Source organism: Tamandua tetradactyla, chromosome 20, assembly GCF_023851605.1.
Source record: "Tamandua tetradactyla isolate mTamTet1 chromosome 20, mTamTet1.pri, whole genome shotgun sequence".
In the NCBI taxonomy this organism is placed as follows: domain Eukaryota; kingdom Metazoa; phylum Chordata; class Mammalia; order Pilosa; family Myrmecophagidae; genus Tamandua; species Tamandua tetradactyla.
The window spans coordinates 41,646,626-41,656,279 of NC_135346.1; the positions used below are offsets into that span (position 1 = coordinate 41,646,626).

Genomic DNA, 9,654 nt, shown 5'->3' on the forward strand with positions numbered 1-9,654 from the left:
TGGGAGAAGGTTAGTTCCTAAAAGGAAAAATCAAAGTGCTATTAATAAAAGAAGTTTTTGTGTGAATGAACAAGCAGGCCAAAAAAAGTGATGTCTACCAGACCTCTTGATTCCTATATGAGGGCTATAGAGTTCACAAGGCTCATAAGTAGTTGAGCCAGGATTGGAATCCATTTCTGTGTTAGCATAAGATTTATAGCAAAACCGTAAAACAAAAGGAAAATAATTTCAGGTCCCCATTTTCAGAATATAAAGTACAAAATACACTGAATTAGACACTTACCTTATACTGCCTTTCAAATTAATGTAGATTGATGAAGCCTTCAAATCTGAGTATTCCGCATTCTTAGAGGATATTAAAGTGAAGCTTATAATTTTTTATGTTAGTCCTGATAAAACTATATATGATAACTATTCAGAGCCTATTTGTTTTTGTTTATACTGTGATGTAATTAACATATAGAATTCATCCTTTTAAATTGTACGTTTATCTACTTTTGGTTCCATTGGATTATTTCTGAGTATGCAGACCTATCCCCCCACTTCAAACAGCTTTTGGCAGTAAGAAAACAGCTGATATATCAAAAGTGCACATGCAAATCAGTATTATAGGGAAGAAACCCCAATATCCTCTTTTCCCCCAATGGTTTCTTCAAGTGACTGGGTTCACCAGTTTTCTCTACTAATTTTGAGCCAGCACAGGTTTAGGTGGGGCATTTAAATTTGAGCTACTAATACCTTTACTAGAGATATTCAAAATCAGATATTACCTGGTGAAGTCTGTAAACACAAGTAAGTTTGCTTTCAGCTAATCCTGCACAGACAGTGACATCTACTGGTCATAAAGATTACATATTTATCCTGTTTTGACTCCTTTTTGCAATTTATCAGTGACCTTAATTATACAGTAAAAATATAAGAAAAGCAATTATCTCCTCCTTGGGGATAAAAAAGAAACCAATACATATGACGTATATATGCCAATATGTGGATAATTGCAGGAGACTTTTTTTATTTATTTTTATTTTTGCAGGAGACTTTTTGAACTAAATCTAAGTTTCTTCATTGCAGCACATACTGCTGTCTTTTTCATTTAATTGGGAGGAAAACTGTTGTAGAATTTGAAAAGGAATTAAAAACTCTAGTTAGCTGTGTCCTTTAAAAATGTCCTTTGGTTTTTGTTTCAGAGTAGAAATGAATGAATTTAATCAGAGATTTCTAGACTTAATGAAAGACTTTCTATTAAAGGTCATTTGCTTCTGGCATTTTATCCTGGTCCTGCTATTATAATGTTAGGTTCCGGGCTTTATACATGCCCTTGTTCCTACCCTTACTTTTTCCCTATCTTTATATCTGTATACAAATTAAACTTTACACATACTCATCCAGATTTATTTCTGTATTAAATTCTGAAAATTTCCCTACAGCTCTTGATGTTAGGTAATAAGAAGAATTACTACTTAAATTCTGTAACTACTCTTTTTTTTTTTTTTTTTTTTTTACATAGGCTGGCTCTGGGAATCGAATCCGGGTCTCTGGCTTGGCAGGCAAGAATTCTGCCTCTGAGCCACTGCTGCATTGCCCTATAACTATGTTTTTAAATGAAAAAGGCAGGTATTTATATTTTGTATTTTGATGGAATAGTGATAAAGCTGAGGTTTGTGTAGAAAATATAAACAGTTCTCCAGTGGCAACTAAACCTTGGCATTTAGGTTTCATTTCCCTTCAGGTCGTTTTCAATTTTCACTATTATAAAACTGCTGTGGTTACCTATGCTGTAAATAAAACTGGACATTCCTGATTCCTTCTATGTGATAAATTCCTACAGGGAAAAATCCTCAGTCGAAGGAATGAATCACCAATAAAGAACTAAAATTAGTGCTATAATAATAAAAAAAAAATGGAGGAGCAATAAGAAAAGAGAGGGATGTGTTGTAGATAAATTAAAGCCTTAACTAATATCTAGAGGAATCAGTATAAAACTTCTTAAGTTGTTAAAATAAAACTGACATATATGCTTGTTTTGAACATATTATTTAGAATTATGGGTAGAATTATAAGAAGTTAAAGCAGAAATGATTAAGGTAATTGAGCAGAGACAAACTGTGGCTTTTCAATATAGGACTCTATCAATTTTTCACACATGAGCATGGAGAACTTTGATAAAACATTAACATTTTGAAGTAAAAATGTTAATTTATTTAAATTAATAAATATATTTATTTTGTTAAATTATCATCCAGAAAACAATGTGTTTAGACTCCCATAGGGAACTTTTGGATGGTCCTTAATTATTCCAGTGATTTCATGTCAATTGACTTATGATTTATACTCTAGTCCTTCCAAACGTTTTGAAGTACCTTAGAAAAATACATATAAAATATGTAAAATAAATGCGGAAATGGGAGTAAACAGAAAATAGGTATAGGAAAAATGAGATGAGGCCAGAGGACCAAAGAGACATTGGAACCATCTAAGAGGCCGGTTAAGAATGATGATCTTTGACCCCATCCCGGACCCACTAAATTAGAATCTCTAGGGTAGCCTCTGAAATCCCCTTTTCAGCAGGCTTGATACCTTAGATTTCTGAAGTAATTTAAAAAGAAGACAAAGAATGACTGAGAGGTTATCAGGATATTTATTAATCTCATGGTATTCAGACCAACTGAGCCAGGGGAACAGACATTATAAGACTAACTCCAAAGAGTACATTTAAAAAAAATCTTACAAAGCCAGAATCAACCTATTCCTACTACAGTATTTCATAATCCTCTTATGAATTCATTAACCTTCCTATAACGGTCCTCCCAGAGATGGAAGGACTCAGCCTGTTATTTTTTTCCTTTTGACTTTTACTCTTAACCTGAAGCTGCTGGCTCTGGGAGGTCTTTTCTTTTCTCTTGGCTCAACCCCTAGCCTATTGTACCATTTAGTTGGATGTCTTCAGAGTCGTTTTTATATATCACATCAATACGTTAAACACACATTCAGAACTAGAAATTCCTATGTATCTACTAGGCAGTGGTATTTAATCTTTCTTGCTGCTTCTGTTCCTCTTGTTCCCCAAACATATTTTTACATACCTCATTAAAAGTTGAAGTTACCTAATTTTTTAAAAACTCAGGATTCAGCATACCATAAATATAAAAGAAAAGCAACAGAATTATAGCTTAATTTTACAACAGTATTAAGAATATATAAAAATATCTACATTACAAATTGTTTCAGCTCACAGAGACTTCTGCTGTAGCTGTAGCTTTTGTTCAATGATGTCTGAGAAACGAGGAACTTTTTTTGAAATAGCCACACGAATGTCATCACTTATATTAAAGCAGCTTCTGGACTTTGCTTTAAAATGTAAGAGTGAAGAAAATCCCAACTCACAAAGGTATGTAGTTGCAAATGGCACAAGGATTTCTAGAGCTGTCTTTGCCAGGTTTGGAAACACCGTGAATTGAGCACACCAGAAATCCTCAAGCTTCATTGTCTCAAATTCCATTAGGATTTGGCCACTAGCTCGTAATTCAGCAAGATCATTTTTCATTAAATAACCATCATCAACAAAATCCAGGTTAAAAAGAAATGGATCCAGTATCCATTTACTTGCCTCATCAAGATCTCCAACAGAAAAATATCCACGGAAGAAGTTGCTCAACTGCTGGAGATGCAATGTTATTTCGGCTGCAATGTGGATGCCTTCATTATCTGACACAACTATTTCTTCAAGAAAAGGAAAGTTGGTAAAATTTCTTTTCTCAATTCGCTTTAGCCAAAATGGAAACTTCCTAACAAAAGCAGATAACTTCTCTCTAGATGACACTGTATTCATCCCAGTCCTTTGCATAGATGCACTAAGTTCATTTAGGTGTTTGAATAAATCTGCGAGGTATGCTAGGTGAATTTTAAACTCTTTATTTTCAAAGCCATCAACTAAATTACTGCTTTGGTGGTGGAGAAACTGATTTATTTCTTCATGCATTTCAAAAATATGAGTAAGTATTTGGCCACGGGAAAGCCACCTCATTTCAGTATGGAAAAGGAGGACACTATACTCTATACCAATTTCTTCAAAAAAAGCCTGAAAGAGGCGATGATTTGGAGCTCGCCCTTTGATGAAATTTGTTACCCTCACCACAGTAAAGAGAGCATCTTTCAGTTTTGAAGGCAATGTCTTTGTAACAAGTGCATGAGGGTTCAACATACAATGTGTTATCACAATATGAGGTACCTCTTTCTTTACATAGGCAACAAATTCTGAATTTTCTCCCAGCATAGAAGAGGCACCATCAGTACAAATGGAGCCACATACATCAAGTGCTATCTTATGTTTCAAAAAGAAGTCTCTGAAGAGATTGAACACATCTTTTCCTTTCATGGTTAACTGCAATGGCTCACAGAATAGGAATTCTTCTACAATTTCTTTTTCTTTTATATATCGCACAAATGCCATTAGCTGATTGCAGTCATCCATGTCAGTTGTCTCAGCAAGCTGAATACCCACTTTAAGGGGACTGGCTTTGATCTCTTCTAGAACTTGTTGTAAGATGTCCTGGCTCATTTCATCAATTCTAGAGTGGATCACATCATCTGATAAGGGAACCTGCTGAAGTTTCTTTTGTGCATCTGGTCCCAAAACTATTTGTGCTATTTCCAATGCACAAGGTTTCACTAATTTTTCAGCTATTGTATGAGGATTCTTCTCCTTGGCACATAAATATGCAAACTGATAAGATGCTTGTAATAAGGCATCCTCATGAGATGCAACTCCAAATGCTTTCAAGGTTTCACTCTGATCAGATGGTGCTGGTACATGCTTCATGCTATTGAGATCATGCCCAGCTACCCCACCATGTTGTCTGTTAAAATGGTCAGACAGTTTTGATGGTCTGAGATCAGAATTTGAAAATATCGAGTTACACAATACACATTGTGGACGTTGAGTTCCATCGACTTCTGTCATACAGGTGAACCAGTAACGAACATAGTCATCATCCCATTTGCGTTTCTTGGACATGGCACACAAAAATAATCAGGTAGTACTCCAGAGACACCGCAGAATTTTGCTTTGGGCGTAAAATATAAACCACACATTAAAGATCAGTGGCTAACCAAATTAAAATAAAGCCTTACCATATGCCTTCCTGTCACCTGTGCACATGTCAAAAAATATGCAACATTTCAGTTCAAAGCCATAACACCATGAATCTAATTTTAAATTAGCAACTCACATATAATTTCTTGGAATAAATGACTTGCCAGCAAGTTATTATATGGAAGATATGGGCTTAGGCAAGTTGTGACATAAGTCCTCTATCAGTGAGCTGCACAGTTGTGGCTCAATTTGTTTTCAATGGTGCATGTTACAAACAAGTCTGGCATATTTTGTATCTCCAGAAAAAGTATCTCACTACCACCCTCTTCTTTCATTCTGCCCCAAGGATGTATACACTCCCAGTTAAGAACCACTGAACAGAGATGGTGAATATTCTACAGAAGGGCAGATTATGTCATGGTGCTAGTTCTTTTTAATGATTAAGAATTAAACAGGTTTGTAAAACTATTTAATTTTTGAGCAGCATTGACTCCATTTAAACTGAGAATTCCAAACAAGTCTTTAAGTCTTAGTAGTCTTGACACAGAGGTAGACTACAAATTTGGCTCAGCGCTTCCTTGTTGCTAGAGTAAAGTGTAACACACTAGCCCTTCATGATTCATACTGCCCACATAATAAAAGCAAAACAAATTGCTCAACTATTCTTATTACTGAGACTTCAAAATTTCTCTTTCACAAAGACATCCTTAATAACAGTAAAGATCCCTTTTCATATAATTATTCCTCAAAAAAGTAGTTAAGAAAGAAGCCAAAACAATGTAATGGAAATAAGCAGCCCTCTTAAGGTTTGGTTTAACCCAAGGACAGGATGGAGAAGGCAGTAGTTCTCCAGAGATTCTGATTCCATAGCTCCAGGGCAGTATCTCAAAATCTGTATAATAAATAAGCATTTTAACAATTCTTATGATTAATAACTAGAACAATGAGTGATCCTTAACTAGACATATCCATCAAATCACTGGGAACTTTTTTGAAAGTATACATGTTACTGTACTTCCTCAAAACTAGTAAATCATTTTATTAAGCAATAAGACAAAAGAATTTGAAATAAAGGTGTCCATGTAATTCTAATGATTTCATTTAGAGGAATGAAAACATATCCTTCAGTCCAATCCATACCTTAGATTTTTACATAGCTGCGTGAACAGTACAGATGCTTTAACAGGCACTTAAGTTTTGTTGAGTTGATGACAATCTTCTGTGAAAGTTAGGGACCTAAAAATAAAGCTATACCTTTTCTCTTTTACTCCCCCTTTAGCAAATTGGTAGGCTCAAATCTACCTCGGAAAACAATTCTATCTCTAAGATAAAATTTCCAAAGTTCTCTGCCACAGTATGTGGCTGAAATAATTGAACAGTGACAAATCTGAAGAAAAATACTTAGTTTGGTCATTAAAAAAGGTAACAATAAAGTAAGCGAAAAATATTTACTTTAAGCACTAGCTTTCTAGAGGATCTGCCAGGATAACTAATAAGTTGACTGGCTGTATGGTTGTTTGCAATGAGTCAGTAAAATACTGGACGATATCTGTCAATCAATAAAGATGATCTAAAGTTTAAATCAGAGTTCATTTTAAGAATTCTTTTGTCAAGTAATGAGGGCATCAGGCCAACTGTGTTTAGAATCACTTCTCACTGATGACAAAACAATTATGATACCAGCATAAAAATGTTTATCTTTCTTGCATTGCTACATATGTTTACTCAGTATATTTTTTGGGAGAGAGAGGTAAAGGAGAAAGCTTTCATTAGACATCAGTAGAGGGTCTGTTAAAGTCCATTCCTCTTCACTCTGACTGTGCTACTTAAAAGGCATATAATTGGGATTTAACATGACTGGTTTTGAACAAAAATCATTTTTAGAAAAACCCATATGAAGTATTCTCCATCCTCCTCAAAAAGGAAATAGATGGCAAGAATTTTCAAGATCCTCAAAGAGGAACTTACCTCACAAGAGAGTTGTTAGTGTTTTAGAACCTCAGTTTTCACATGCTCCTCTGTGGTGTTTCAGCAATCACAATATCCTAAAAAATGTAAACAATAAAAAAAGCACCATTACATGAAGGAAAAATTTTAATTTAATCAGCTGTGGTAATGGCATTGTAGTTACATTAAAAAAAATCCTTATCTGCTAGAGATATAGATCTAAACATTTACAAGTGAAATAAGATGGCTCGGATTTCCTTTGAAATATGCACTTCAGGACACACACAAACACATGTAGGGTAAAGACAGATGCAATAAGAAGGGTCTTGAAGTTAACTGCTGAAGCTGGATGAGGGATACACATTACAGCATTCTCACTATTTTTATTTATGTTAAATATTTCTCTACTAAAAAGTAAAATAAAAAGCTAGGGAAAATTTGTTTTTAGAACGGTTCTTTTGGGACTCAGATATATCTTAAGATGGTGAAATGAAAAGATCTGATACAGGCTAATATTTTTCGAAATTTATGAAGGGTAGGTATAAAAAGTATCACAATTGAGAGAAGAATCAATTGGAAAAAATATTTTAACTCACATAATAGAAACATTTAGGGAATGCTAAAACAGAGGTTTCAAAAGTGGAAACACCAAACTGCAGATGTAAACCTAAAAGTCCAAAAGAAACACAACCAAGCATCTATCTAGCCACTGCTTATGTAAGTACATAGCATGTGCGGGTGTCTGGAGACGGGGAGAATTCAATCATTACATATTACAGTTAGAATCAATTATCAGGGAAAAAGAGGCGGGAATGTAGTCTTCAGCTGAGCATGCATTCTAGAGTCAGACACCTGGGATCTTCTTGGGAGCTCTTGTACGGATTGTGGACCCTTCCAATTCTCAATTCCTCAAGTGGGAATGATAATAGTACCTACCTTATAGGGTTGTTCTGAGGTTTAATTGTGAGAATGCACGTAAGGAACACACAGCTCTTATCTGGTAGGAACTGTTGGTGGTATTTTTAAGGAGGCGGAGGGTTTTGGCGCTGGCCTGGGCTAGCTAGGGATGCCCGCGCCGAGGAAGAAGCGCTCCGCTCAGCCGCCACCCGCCGCCGTCTCGGAGCCTGAGCGCAGGCCCAGGTGATGCTCGGGCTCCTTTTAGATGCAGGGACCGAGAGCCAGGCGGGGCCGGTCTGAGGCTCCCGTCCCGCCCTCCGCTCGGGCTGGATCCAGCCTCCCGCGGGTCGGAACGTCCAGGCCGCGGTTCCCCAGGTCCGACCCGCAGACGGGAATCGGTGCGGAGAGCCAGGTCAGACAGCAGAGCCCACAGCACCCTTCGGCTCAGCCGGGCCGGGCTTCCATCCGGGCTCTCCCGATGGCTTCCCGCCCGCAGGCTGGGTGAGGTTCCTCCTCGCACGCAGGCGCACTAGCACCGGCTGAGGGGCCGGCTGGGCTGAGTATGGAGCATGCGTGCAGCCCTTCTGTTTTCTTTACTCCGTGTACGTGGGGTTGAGCATTTTCCAGTTTGTATCTGCCACAAGGGACAAAAAATAAGATCTCAGCAGTGGAAGGCACTGTAAAGTTCACATAGTTATTTTTAATATTCAGGCCAGTGGAAGTAATATTTTATTTACACTGTTTCAGGCTTTAAACTTGAAGATTATAAAGCTCCAATAATAACGGTAACCCTTGTAGAACAAAGAGGGAGGATTAAGTGGAAGCTCATCATAGTCTCAAATTAAATATTCAGGCAAATGGGACAGGCTTTAATTCCATTGACATTCTCAGAATGAAGGAGGAACTTCTTGAGCTTGGGTTCTGCCCTCATAGGTTGCCCCCTCCCCTTCACATAAATTGGAACATACGGCGGCACTTCCTAAGAATCACGATTTCAAGGAAAAGATTTTAAACTTTATCTTAAAAATTCCTACCAATAGGATATTAAATGATATAAGGATAATAAACAAGTATAAATACATCCTTACAGAGATTTTAGAGAAAAATCCCGACGTAGAAAGTAGAAAAGAACTTTTCCAAGAAACAAACCCACACTCCTATTTCTGGGGTATCACCGCCCCCACACACCAAAAATTCTTAGACTGAATGAAATGAGTTTATTCATTTTTGTATGCTCAAATCTTGCTAGGAGCATTCCCATGGTTGGTAATGGTGTGTGTGTGTGTGTGTGTCAGTGTCAGACTCTGAGTCAGATGCATTATTTCCAGGTGTTGAAAGGTGAACCTGATAAAGATTTAGGGCCTAATTTATCTGCCTATGGGAGAAATTGCAAAAACAAACAAACAAAAAAAACCACAAATCAAAAAACTAGCCACCCTAGTTCAGACACCAAGGCCTTAAATACTTTAAAAGGTTAGTATTTAGAGTCACAGAGACCTGGCCCCATCACTTTTAGCTGTTAATAGTTTTTTGAGCAAGATGTTTGGACTCATTAAGTCTCTTTACTTATTATAAAATAGGGATATCATCTATTTCTCATCCCTCTGAAGTTATTTTGAGTGAGATAACATCTGAAATTTATGGCAAGTGGTTCTGGAACATTAAAGACAGCAATCATTATTAGTGAGATAATAAAATCAAAATTCATATGAGTCATG

At 36.7% G+C, this 9,654-nt stretch overlaps 1 long non-coding RNA gene across 1 annotated transcript; it reads right to left on the reverse strand.

Moving 5' to 3' along the window:
* Window positions 1-2,250: 2,250 nt before the first annotated feature.
* LOC143664063 (uncharacterized) lies at window positions 2,251-8,447 on the reverse strand. The gene is made up of 3 exons (XR_013166287.1): window positions 7,976-8,447; window positions 7,061-7,137; window positions 2,251-5,063 (listed from the first exon to the last, which is right to left on the reverse strand). It is a non-coding gene; the product is annotated as an uncharacterized LOC143664063 (long non-coding RNA).
* Between the last annotated feature and the right edge of the window lie 1,207 nt (window positions 8,448-9,654).